Below are 12,480 nucleotides of genomic sequence, written 5' to 3'. Positions count from 1 at the left end.
CAACTACCATTTACTCGTTCTGGACTTTTAGTGGGCGAAGTCTTTCAATCAACTAGCATATGGTGTGTGCAGGATAAGCATATGTGACACAAACTAGTCAGACAAGCACAGTGAAAGAAGCAACTAATGATATAATTGACTGCTGCAATTTGTATTTGCATAGTTTATTTTGGTCATCTATTGTCATTTAAATCTTCAATTTCATGTTGCAGTTTGTGGAAGTGCCCTGCTACATGTTAGTTATAGTTTAGGTGGCTTCTACATGCAGTTAAGGATCTCTTTATTGAGGTACATCATACATGTGTTCTGCACTGAATCATGAATAAGGGAAGCAGCTGGCTATTCTTGCTGGTGTCAGTAAAGAAATGAATTGTAGCCATTATGTTGCATTGCTGGTTATATCAGATAATACCAAAAGATATCTCTTCTTTACTCAAGTCTTAGTTGTACCAAGGCAAATACTTTGTTTTATCAGAACACGATGAATTTGCATTCACATCAGTGGATCAAAAGCTTTGGGAACAGATTAGCATCATGCATTTGCTTCAATATCATAAGCTCAAAATACCATGACCACAATGTTGCTAATATTGTCTTGTTCCCTAGTTTACTGGCTTAGTAATTGCCTGGTGGAAGATGGGATCGAAGGGTGTTTCTTGATTCTTTGTTTTCTATCATAGCTATTCCCTGCATCGAAGTTGCCATATTCTTCATATGAAACTATCTCTGTCTGAAAATAACATTGCAGTGGCTAAAATCTCTAGGGTTCAATCCCCGCAGCAAGATAAGCTGTCTTCATCTGTCCTAGAAAATATTGTACAACAACTTAGCCCATAAGCTTTCGATTTTACTCTTTAGCAGAATAATAACAGTTTCGCTACATTATGTATGCTTGACTTTCTCTACTGTCTGATCCATTTGTACTAGATACCTGATGAAGTATAAAATCTTATAGAATCCCTGATTGGACATTTATTATCCTTTGACCTGGCTGGACATTTATTATCAAACAAGAAATGGGCATTGCTAGCTGGGAAAAATTGGCCTGACCCATTTGATGTGGGATCAGTGGACTTTCCAAGAATGGATAGCAATCTTCCACGTCTGGCAATACCATTTTATATGCCCCTATAACCTCGTATGATATGTGCACCACGTCACTGCCACGTTCCATTTCCACACACAGAAAACAGCAATAACCCACATCTAGCCCACATTTGCCACTTTGTGGGCTCCTTTCCTTTGTAAAACTGTCCTCAACTTGGACTAGGTCAGATGGCTTGTTTAATCATCTCTAGGTTTTGCTTATTCTAATCTAGGAGCTGATGTATCACCCTCCCTGGCTGCAGCTGGCACCCCAACTAATCCTTCCGACAGAAAGAAAACCAGTGACCCGAGAAAAAATGTCCCACATCGTGCTGCTGCTGATACTATGCATAGCATATGCTAAAGGATTAATGTCTGCTAAAGGAATTAACAGTGTTTGCTTTTGATAGCTTAAAGAAACGGAACTGGGTTCCAGGGGAACCTATATACCGAGGTCAAGCAACTGAACTGTCATGTTGGTGGACAGGAAGAATCACTTTACTGGGTGTTGATTGCTGGGAAATTATACCAAAAGCCTAATAATGCTTTTCTTTCGTGTGATTTTGATGGGTTCCTGTGATCAGTCTTGCAAGGGGATTTGTTTATCATGATTCGCCAAAACGGGTATGCGTCTAGAAGCATCAAATTCAAATCTGTGCATGCACCTAATTACTGATAGGACGCATCTATAGCACTTGGAGAAATGGTCTGCACCTGTTAGAACACTCAGAGGACCCGGTAACTTATTCCCCGGTATGCCCGCGAAAAGCAGAGAATTTTCATGTCCACCATATTCCCCGGCGCATCTCTGCATTTGGCGAATCGATGCTTGAATAATTGGTCAGATGGTTGCTGTCATTCGGGTATAATAGGCTTTACTTACCCATCTGGCCATAATAATTATCTAAGAACACTATGATGTACAAGGACTGGATTCTGTCCAGAGACAGCGCGCCTTGCTCCCCATGAAGCGGATTCCTCCGATGGTGCATTGTCTAATCGGTCGATCATAAGCACTAGGTCTGGTAGTCCAGTTGTTTAGTTAATCTCTTCCCCGATGATTAAGCTAGTTAATGGATGTAATTTAGGTAAGCATATCCAGGTAGTACAAAAGGATAAAGGCAAAGCATATATTGCAAAGTTTCTAACCTAGGAGTCAAACATGGGTGGTTTAGCTGTCTCACACATTGGCTGCTACTGTCTAAGGTTTGGAAGGGGGCATGAGATGAGAGTCTACCTACCTATACCTAGCTAACAACAACAACATGTGTCTGAGAGCGAAATGCGAACCAATTAGACGCATGGGGTCATTGCTGAATAGGAGCTGGACAGGACCACGATTGTACCACATAGGTAAGTTCTTCTTAGCACAAGAGTAGGTGCTACAAGTAGCCAGTCAAGTACACCTCCATGATGCATCAGTTGCATCTCCCAGCTGCCGCCTGCCGCCATGGATATGCTTTCTTCCCCTTACCTTATCCTAGAAGCAACTGCCCTGCAAGTTGCAACGCCCTGCAGTGACCTCTGAGGCAAGTGGTGTTGCCTTTGGTGCAGCACCAAAATGTTGGGGAAATTTTTAAGCTATCTTCCTTTTTAGTAACTACCCATGTTGGCATTTAAGCTGTATATAACCTACTATTTGCGACAAATGATTGTGCAAACTGATATGATGTACCTAAAGTATATGTGCTTTTTCGGTACATACTACTAGTATATTCTTACATGGTCGTTTCGGAAACAGCTTACTGGACTGATTCTTCTGTTGATTAAGTCTGAAAATCAAGCACCTAATTATAGTATAGTGACATAGCCCGGGATAGTTTTTGATTGATTGAACTTTTGTGGGGTCTATTTTTTTTGGAGTGTTATGTTTCCTATTGACCTGATGGGCCTGCGGTCTAATCTGATGCAGGTGGATGAATGGAAAGGGGGAGCATCCTAGCGGGGGCCCTTTTGTCTTTGCATCCCACTGTCGGCACTACCATTTCTGGTTACTACACGAGCAATTGCATTTGCATCTACTGCACCCGTCGTATGTTGGCGGCAAGAAAGGTACTGCTCAGGGAATCCACATGAAGCAAGCAGCACGCTGTAAGCTCCAGGTATCATCATCCACTTCAGCGAGATTCCTGAATTTTGTTGCATAATAGCAGTGTTATGATAATTGCGCGTTGATTTTGTACCCGAGGCGGCAAGGCATATGAACCGGATCTTATGTGCCCCCTGTTTCTGCGTAGCCATCATTGTCTTCTCCACTAGAAATCGTGTTCTGTCCATTACCGTTGTCACTACCCATATATATTCGAACTCTCATCCTGTCTAGCACTCAACAATAAGATTGACCTGCAAATTAAGGCATTCTTTCTGGGCTGAGTTTTTTCTCCCATTCTGTTTTCTATTTGTAAGTTCACGCTAGCTAGACAGCCGCAATCACTGACTGTGAGAGCCCTATATAGGCTTGGTAAAGTACTCCTAGCTTGTACCTCCTCCGCAGTTTCCTGGACTTCTTGTTCTAGGTTTATTGTCGGCAGACAATAGCTTGCAGAGTATATTTATGCTGTAAAATACCTAGCGCTCTTCTGTTCAGATTACACACAACACTATTCAGATTCGCAACATAGAATCTATATACTGGCAGATTCGTCGTCGAGAGTATTTCTAATATACAAGTTAGTAACCTGACGATCGTCAAGAAGTAGAGTAACAATCTAGAAGTGCTGCTGATATACGATGAAGTGGTTACTGGTTAGCTCACCTGTCACACAGTCACTCATAGGTTGCTGGCCATTGAGGAGTTCAGTTGAACCTCCAGGTCACGACTAAAGTCAATACACACACCCAACCAAGTAATCAAATTAGCCCAGCCACTGGCGCCACTAGTGGGCCATGCACGAGACCACTGCGTGCGGTGTTGCCCCTGGCCAGCTTCCTAGCCCCTGCTGCGCCCCAAAGGGCAAGTAGTGAAACCTGTGTGCTGCCTTGGCTGCATGCAGCCAAGGAGGAAACCTACCTGAAAGCGACGCCAAAGTTTTCTCTTCCTCCCTTTCTTAACTTATCAGAAGAATATAGTAATTAGGATAACGAACTCAGAGGAGCCACAGACAGACAGAGGCCATGGCTGGCGGCGACCTCCCTCCCTCCCTCCCTCCGAGGTTGTGCCGCAGAGTTGCAACTGGCACTAGCAGCAGCTGCAGCATCCCGAGAATGGCAACTTGCCCACCTCCCCCTTTTAGTATTCCATACGTGCCCCCTTTCTGTATCGCCTACTGAAGTGCCGCTGCTCCTCCCTTTTACTTTGCTTTGTCTCATGTTGCCTACCCTGCACTGCACACCTTGTTGCATGTGCGTATAAGTATCTGTCTCTGCCTGGCCTCTTTCGCTTTGGTTCGAAGGATAGCGTTGGAATCTTTTGAAAAAGAAACTGTGTGTGGGCTGGTTTTCGTTTGATTTGTAGGATTGTAGCTCCACTGGTATTTTCTTTCATACAAGATTTTTTTTTCCATTTTGTGACTTAAAAGATGCATTTGCTTTTTCATATGGTACAATCTAGACCAAGGCATAGCCCGGGCCAGGCTCTGCAGAGCTCAACCTGAAAATGTCAAACCCAGGCATGACCTGGTCCGGCCCAAGAACATGGAAATTTTCTCTTTGAATTTTAAAACAATGAAGAAGTCATATTTAGGATTAAAAAACAATGAAATACTACTGTAATTATTTTTACTAAAAATATGCGAAAACACTCATTTTGGGCCTTTTGGGTTTCCAAGGCTGGTCTTCAGTCGGAAAAATGAGCCGAGCCTAGCCCGCATGTGGGCCTTTTGGACCAGGCTGCCCATGCCCAGGTTTACTGCAATCAAACAAACAATTGCAGTCACAAATTCAATCAGGTAGGGTTCAAATCAATCTTATAGGCTTCACTACTCCTGTAGCTCTTTGACACCCCGGGAATCAACGAGGCCATACTATTCTTCTTGATGAAAAGATTCTGATATCCCCTGTTCTTCTTAATAATTGTATACATCGGCAACATGGCCGCATAAAAATATCCTCGGCCTCCTACAAGGCCGGTGATGTGCGTTGCACATAATCCCTGCGCTGCTGCGCCATCAGAGATCCAGAAATCAATGTTGATTATACAAACATAGTATTATCTAGTATTATGTATATAGCAGCAGTACCATCGATCCTATCCTGTGTGCAGAGCGTCGCCAGGAAAACCAGCAGCGGCCAATTTGACCACGCGAGAAGAACGCTGTACTACGTTGCGCAGGACCCGGTCTTGAACCTCGACGCAACTAGAATTTAAATAGGCGCCCCCATGCTTTGCATAATCGGCACTCCATGCATTATCGTACAAGATGTATGTAGTAGTTAAATGGACATAAGATTCCGTGGCACGTATGTGCAGCTGGTCACTGGTCAGTACGTACGTATGCCCTTGCGTACCTTGGTCTTGCAAATTGCACTAGGTTTATTTATTTATGGTTATAAATCTACTGCAATTTGCACGGTCTTGCGTATGGAGAAGTTCGTGGGGATGTGCAAAGGATTCCTTCCCATGCCTTTGAACCCAATCTTTAGCGATTTCCGAAAAGCATGGTGGTACTAGTTGAATCCAAGCATGTAAGCAAGGTGCGTATCCATAATAATATCATGAAATTTACACAGGCAAAGTAACCATTAATTTTTTTTATTTCACACAGAAGATTTGTTCTCTCATAATCATCTTGGAAAGTATTGTGCAGGGCAAGTGTGGAAATTGGAATCGAGTACGCACATCATGTTCGGATTGCAGATACTCGGAGCACATTTGGAGAGCCATGGCTTCCTAGATTGGGAGGCCGGCCTCTTTGCTTGTCGTCACCGTTGTTTGGAACAACTGCACGCATCACATGCAATGGTGCATTCTCCAGGCACCTCCAATCAATTGCCATCCACGCCTGCTGGGTACCATGGAAGGAGCGAACTTCTCGTGTTTCCAAGAGACGTCCGTCTTCCAATAAGTCGTCAATGCCATCCACACCTGTGTGACCTTGTCGAGAATCAAGGAGGAAGGAGCAGTGTGGATCATCACTGGGCAAAAATACAAACGCCCCAGTTTTTGTCTTTTTTGAAAATTCTGAGGTTAGTTTTCTCTAGATTTTCCATAAAATTTCTTCCCGCGCCCGGCTGTTATCTGTTTCCTTGTCGGCGCATACAAGCCCGATCGAGACTCGGGGGAGAGGGACAGTAACAAGAGACGAAGAGCCGAGAAGGGTAGATGGGAGATATTCCCTGCCCCGCGCGTGGAAGACGGGTGAGGCAACCCCAACATGCATGCAAGCAGCCGGTCAAGTGGGCCTCGACGCTCGAGCCTCCCGGCCCGCACGTTTCGGATCGGAAGCAATCAAACCAACGGTGACGGTGACGAGGACGGAGCGCGAGAAAGAAGATCGATCCGTCCGTCCATGAATCCATCCATTCCCATCATCACACGACAGCAAGTACGGCGGGGCCCGCCACCACCCACGATCGGTCCAGGCCCGGCCCAGACGGACGGACGGACGAATAATTGGCCCGCGCCGGTCGACCGGCGGCAGGCGGTGGCCACCTCACCTTTCCCGAACGCGGCATACGAGGTCGGGGAGTGGTAGGTTTAAGGTTTACCAGATCTGGGCCGCCGAATGAACCACCGGAGAAAGAAAAGTAAAAGGCTCCTTCAAAGTTCAAACCCGCCACCTACTCCTGCCACTAGCAGGCAGCAACCGGACTGAGTACTACTCCCTCCGTTTTAAAATATAGTGTTTTCTCTATTTTCATGCTTCAACTTTGACCATAAATTTAACCAATGAGACCGACTACGACGGAAGCAAAAGTTATACCAGTGAATTCGTATTTAAAAGAAGTTTTCAATTATATAACCTTTTCTCCCACCACAGTCGGTCTCATTAGTTAAATTTATCGTTAAAGTTGGACCTTAAAAAACGCGGACGCACTATATTTTGAGATGGAGGGAGTAAGATTTTTCTCCTCCCTCCTCTCCAGTCTCCACCGTGCAAGCACTAGCACTGGCCAGCAGTACTGAACCTTTGATCTGTGCAACTCCCATTGGATCCCTTTCCCAATGGTGAACTTCTTCTTCCCCTTGCATGCAGTGCAGAGCCGCGGCAGCAGCTATCTTTTTCCGGATGGACCAGCCCCGGTGGTGTTCCTGTCAGTGTTTTTTGCTCCCACATCTCTCTCTCTCTCGATTCTGATGGGGGTGAGAGAGAGATTCATGCCTATCCTGGGCTCTGTTGCCGGCAGCCACACAAATGCGCAATAATTGGACATGTGCAATAACATAATGCGTGTGCACCATACAAATATGAGTAAAACAAGGTTGTGTCCCCATCCATGATATCCTCCGATTTCTTCCCATTTTTTCTTATTGCAGAAAGCAAGATATATACTCTTTTTTTAAGCTGGCAGCAAGATGTGTCTGTGCTCATCTTACCTTGTCGAACCTTATTTGCGCAACAGCCTGTTTTCCCAAAACGGTGTGCTCCTAGTACTTTGCTTGATTGACAGGCCTCTGCATGCACCCCTGGCTCTCCTCCCAAATAATGCATGCATGCATGCTTCCTTCTGACTTGACCTTGAAGTGACATGATTGTACCTTCACAGTGTGCTAGTAGTACGCACCCCAACTTTGAAAAGTCCAAGGTCGACCAACGATTGCATCGCACTGTATCGATCCACTGTTGCAGTACTGCTACCTCCGTCGACCCTCCAAGCAAGTACACGTCCACAAGTGATCAACAGCCACAGAAAAAATGCATATGTATGTATGTATAAACAAAGTCTCCCCTTTCCTTTTCTCCTTTGTTATCTCTACAGGGCTTCCTGCTGGTAGCTCATTGATGGTTAGCACGCTGAGATCGCTTTTGATCCACTCCTTTTCGAATATCGTATCCATTTCCTCCCCAGAAAATCACGGAAACAATATAGAATCCGTGCATGTGTGATGATGCACGCATGCCGCGTGCGGCTTAGTTTAACATATCTCTCCACATCTTCTTTTTTTTGCTTTTCTTTTCTCGTTGTAAAGTCTAGCAAACGAACTAAGAGAAGCGTAGCTACAGTGGCGTACAGTAACGCGCCCGGCGTGATCGGGAAGCACGTAGCGCTACTACTGTTCCCTGCCTGCATGGGAAGGGGATCGGTCGACATTCGACAAGCAGCAAGATGGTCACATCTCCGGCCGTTGCGTGGTTAATTACTGCGATCAAAAGCTAGCTGCTTGCTTCATCTCGTGACCCTAGCTTTGCTTTATCCATCCGCATACATGCATGTAACTGACCTCGTCTAGTACATGCACTATAAGTTGTTTTTTCATCTGACACTACACTCAACTTAATTCTGAGGAGGAGTTTCCGGTTGGCCGCTCGCACGTCCGTGTTGGCTCGACGGCGACGCCGGCCGGGGAGAGCTATAGCTTAGCTAAGCTAAAGCAGGTAGTAGAGCGCAAAGGTATCCATCGCGAGCCTTTCCTCTTCTGGACCTCGTCATTAACGTTAACTCTAGCCTAGCCTAGCTATAGCTATATTCAGGTTACAATATGCATCGATCGACGTCCATCATATCGCCGTTCAAATCGGAATTCAATCAGGGCGACATCGACGGCGGGTGGGGCGGGGCGGCCCGCCGGACGGACGGACGGGCGGTGGCCGGACGGCCGTACCCCTCGGCGCGCCATGGAATTAAACGTGCGCGGTGGGCGTGCGTGTGGTCCTCCTTCGGCTAAGGTGGTAGTAGTAGCTGCTAGCTGCTGTGAGCGAGACGCCTCTTGAAAGCAAGGCAGCCGAAGAAAACCTAGACACATCTGGTTGGTCGGACCTCTGCCTCTCTCCCTCTCCGGCCGTCTGATAATTTTTCCCGTTGGTCCAGGAGATTAAATTCGATAGCTCGGGCACACAGGAGATTAGATGTGAAGTTATGGCACTGTGGGCAGACCGGAACAAACAACAGGGCATAGGGGAATTGAATGTGATTTGATGGATTTAGATGCCTCGCCTGCAGCCGATCACCAGCAGCTTCTTTAAGCATCATTATTGTTCCTGTGAAATGCAACCCCAGCCCTGATCCTCTCTGCTACCTGCACTGATCGCACTAATTAATCGCCCAAGTGGATCGCTCATGCGTGTAGTATGTAGCTCAGCCATGTACGTGTACGTACGAGGGTCTTGATGGCGCGGCTAGGAGGCGCCGTACATGCCATGCATCCATGGAGCATTTGGGCATTGCTACAAGGGCAACGGTACTAATAAATTAAATTACTGCCTGGGTCCATCTGCATCCATGCTTTGCCACTCTTCTGCATTTCTCTTAAGGCATCTACTATAGTAGAGTTAATAATAATGGACATTTTGTACTAGGATGTGTTGTGTCGACTATTAAGTGGTTTACACTTAGAATTAACATTGGCTTACATGTAAAAATATACGGTCTCTAAAAAACATATTGATACAAGGGCCACTTTCAGTGGCGGAGGCAGGGGGGTGCTGGCAGGGGCCAAGCCCCCCCCCCCCCCCCCCCCCCCTATGCTCTCAGAAATACAACTATATGTGCTCTTAATCCTCCATTTGTCAAACAAAATTGGCAAGATTTAGATGATTTGGCCCTATCTAGCATTATATAACATGTTTGGCCCCCTCCATATTGTGTTTCTGGCTCCGCCATTGGCCACTTTAATTATGAAATGTAGGAATAAGAAAGAAAGAGAAACTAGCCGTAGGTCGGGTGAAGAGAGCTAGTTGGCTGACTCCGGTTCGTCCGATCTTAGCAACAACCAACAAATACTAATTTCCTTGCGCAGAACAATTCTGCAGCACCATCGCAATATTTTTCTCATGCTATGTCAAAAGAATTGCATTTTTTTGCAACATTTCAAATATATCCAAATGTAATAATTTTTCTATGGATGAAACAAGTTCTTGTTGGTCGAGGTGAATCACTAATAAAAATCACTACTCGAGACCATTCCCGTTGGCTATCCTCCTCGAGCTCTTACCGCCAAACATGTCAATAAGCTATGTTAGTTCAATCTGGAATTTGATATGGGGCAAAAGGAAGGAGTAAGGGATGATGTCAAAAGCACTTGTGGGGCAGAAGTGGAGGACGAGGGTTGAGCTCCACTACGGCTCCATCCATGGCAGACTCGTTGGTTGTTGCGCTAGCTCGCGATGGCACTATGATCATAGAAACGAGCTCGAGGTGGGGGGCATGGTCATAGAATTTGGGATGTGGCATGTGTTACAGTGAAACATGGCAGAAGGGGTGGTTTGTGATGCTCAGTGTGAGCGATTAGTCGATGAGAATTGTTTTCCAAAAAGATGTAGGATTAGATCGTTAATTCTTCAATATTGAATTTGCACAAATATTTGCTTAGTTGCACCACAGGAAAAATGAAGGTTTTTCTTTTCTTTCAAAGAGCTTTGAAGCTTCTTCAAAATATAGTGCAATGTAATTCTTAGGAAAAAATAACATCGACATTTAGTTATGAAAATCAAATAACTCACTGAAAATGTAATCTCTAAAACTGCATCATGAAAAAAATAGGTGGACTCTAGATAGTTTGCATGTGGAAGTCCCTTTCTACACCCGAGCTCAATGAGCTTGGGATGAACAGTAACTAAAAAATAGTTTTAAAATATTAAAAAACATCTGATTTTTTATGGAAACTTTTGACATATGTTCTAACAGCTTGCAAAATTTCATCACGAAATCACATTAGTGGAAGTCATGGCAAACAAAAAACAAAATCTCTCCAAAATGTTTTCCAAAGTAGCATTTTCAGAGTATTGATTTTGCTTTTTGTGCCATGACTTTCACAAATGTGATTTCATGATGAAACTTTGCAATCTTTTAGAACATTTGTCAAAGTTTGCCGTAAAAAAATTCAGATTTTTTTCAACATTTTTAAATATTTTCCGATTTTACTGTTCACCCAAGCTCATTTGCAAAAACTCCACATCCGCATGCATGGCATACCTTCGTTCCCATTGGTATAGGCGCGGTTTATATTTATATGGGGTATTGCTGAATTTACACATGCGCCCTTCTGGAGACGCCGGCCCCACCTGTCGTACACGCCAACCACATGCTAGATTTCCCGACGGGCCCCACCCCACCCCACCCCACCCCTCCCCGCTCGATCCAATCTCACCGCGCTGCAGCACTGTCGCCCCTTGGAAATGTCAAGGGCCAGAGACAGGGACAGGGGGGTCGCATCCGGAGCGCGCGCGCGCGCGCGGCGATCCGTTGCCAGGGAAATATCTGCGGGTTGTGCGTGCATGTGATGTCGTAGGTTTTCTATTGTTATCTTCTCTGTTGGATTGGCTCCCTGCCTGCAGTACAACGTTGGCCAGCCGCAACGCCGCTGGTAGTACAACTCCATTTTCTATCCCTCTCCTCCGCGCAAGTGGGGAGCACTGGTTAACTTATAGAGCAATTTCAACGGACCGACTCAAACGGACGACAAATATATATATTTTTTGTTCGTTTGAGTCGGCCAGGCGGACATGAATACCCGCTTTCGTGTTTGGGTCGGCGCGTGCGCCCGTCGCTGGCCTGAACCCATTTTGACGGCGCTAGAAAAAAAATGAACGCATGCATATTAAAAAAAGAAACAACATTAATTAAATATTAAAGCCGGCCACAAAGGCCGGCGAGAGTCCACGCGTCCACATTTATATTTTAAAAAATAAAAACAGCCTAAACTACGAGGCGGCGTCGTCCTCCTCCTCGGGGTCCGTGAGGTCGATGAGCGTCGGCGTCGGCGCTGGCCCGACCCAGGCGAACGCCGTGTTCCAGAGCGCCGTCATGTCGGGATGTGCCGGCGCGCGGGGGGGGGGGGGGGGGGGGGGGGGTGCGGCCGCCTGTGCAGCCGCGGCCTGGCACGCCTCCTCCTCGGCCTCGCGCTGCTCCTCCTCGAGGTCGCGCTCGAGCATCTTGAGGTACTCGCCGTCGCGGCGCTCCTCGGCCACCTGGATCTTGTGCCAGTGCTCGAGGTGCGCCGCCTCCTGTGCCGACGTCGCTCCCAACCAGACCGGCGGCGCGCGTACCCACTCGCGCACTACTCCTGTCCAGGAGTAGCAATCGATGGGGGACAGCTCCCGCTCGGGCTCCGGCTTGATAGGGGACGGCGGGGCCACCGGCGGCACCCACGCTGTCGCCCGCGCGGAGAGGGTAAGTGCCTGCGCCATTGCCGCCTCATACCGAGCCTCCTCTTCCGCCTCCGTCCTGCGCCCCTCGTCCTAGCGCTCTCGCGGTAGACGGCCACAAGGGCCGCCTTGTAGGCGTCCTCCGCCGCATGGTCCTCCTCGCGGACGACGAGCGCCGGCGGCGGCGAGCTCCGGTCGACCTCGCGGACGC

This window comes from Triticum urartu, chromosome 1A, assembly GCF_056163025.1.
Source record: "Triticum urartu cultivar PI428250 chromosome 1A, HENAU_Tu73, whole genome shotgun sequence".
NCBI lineage: Eukaryota > Viridiplantae > Streptophyta > Magnoliopsida > Poales > Poaceae > Triticum > Triticum urartu.
The sequence above is the reverse complement of the archived record's forward strand: the minus strand, read 5'-3'. Positions refer to the sequence as shown.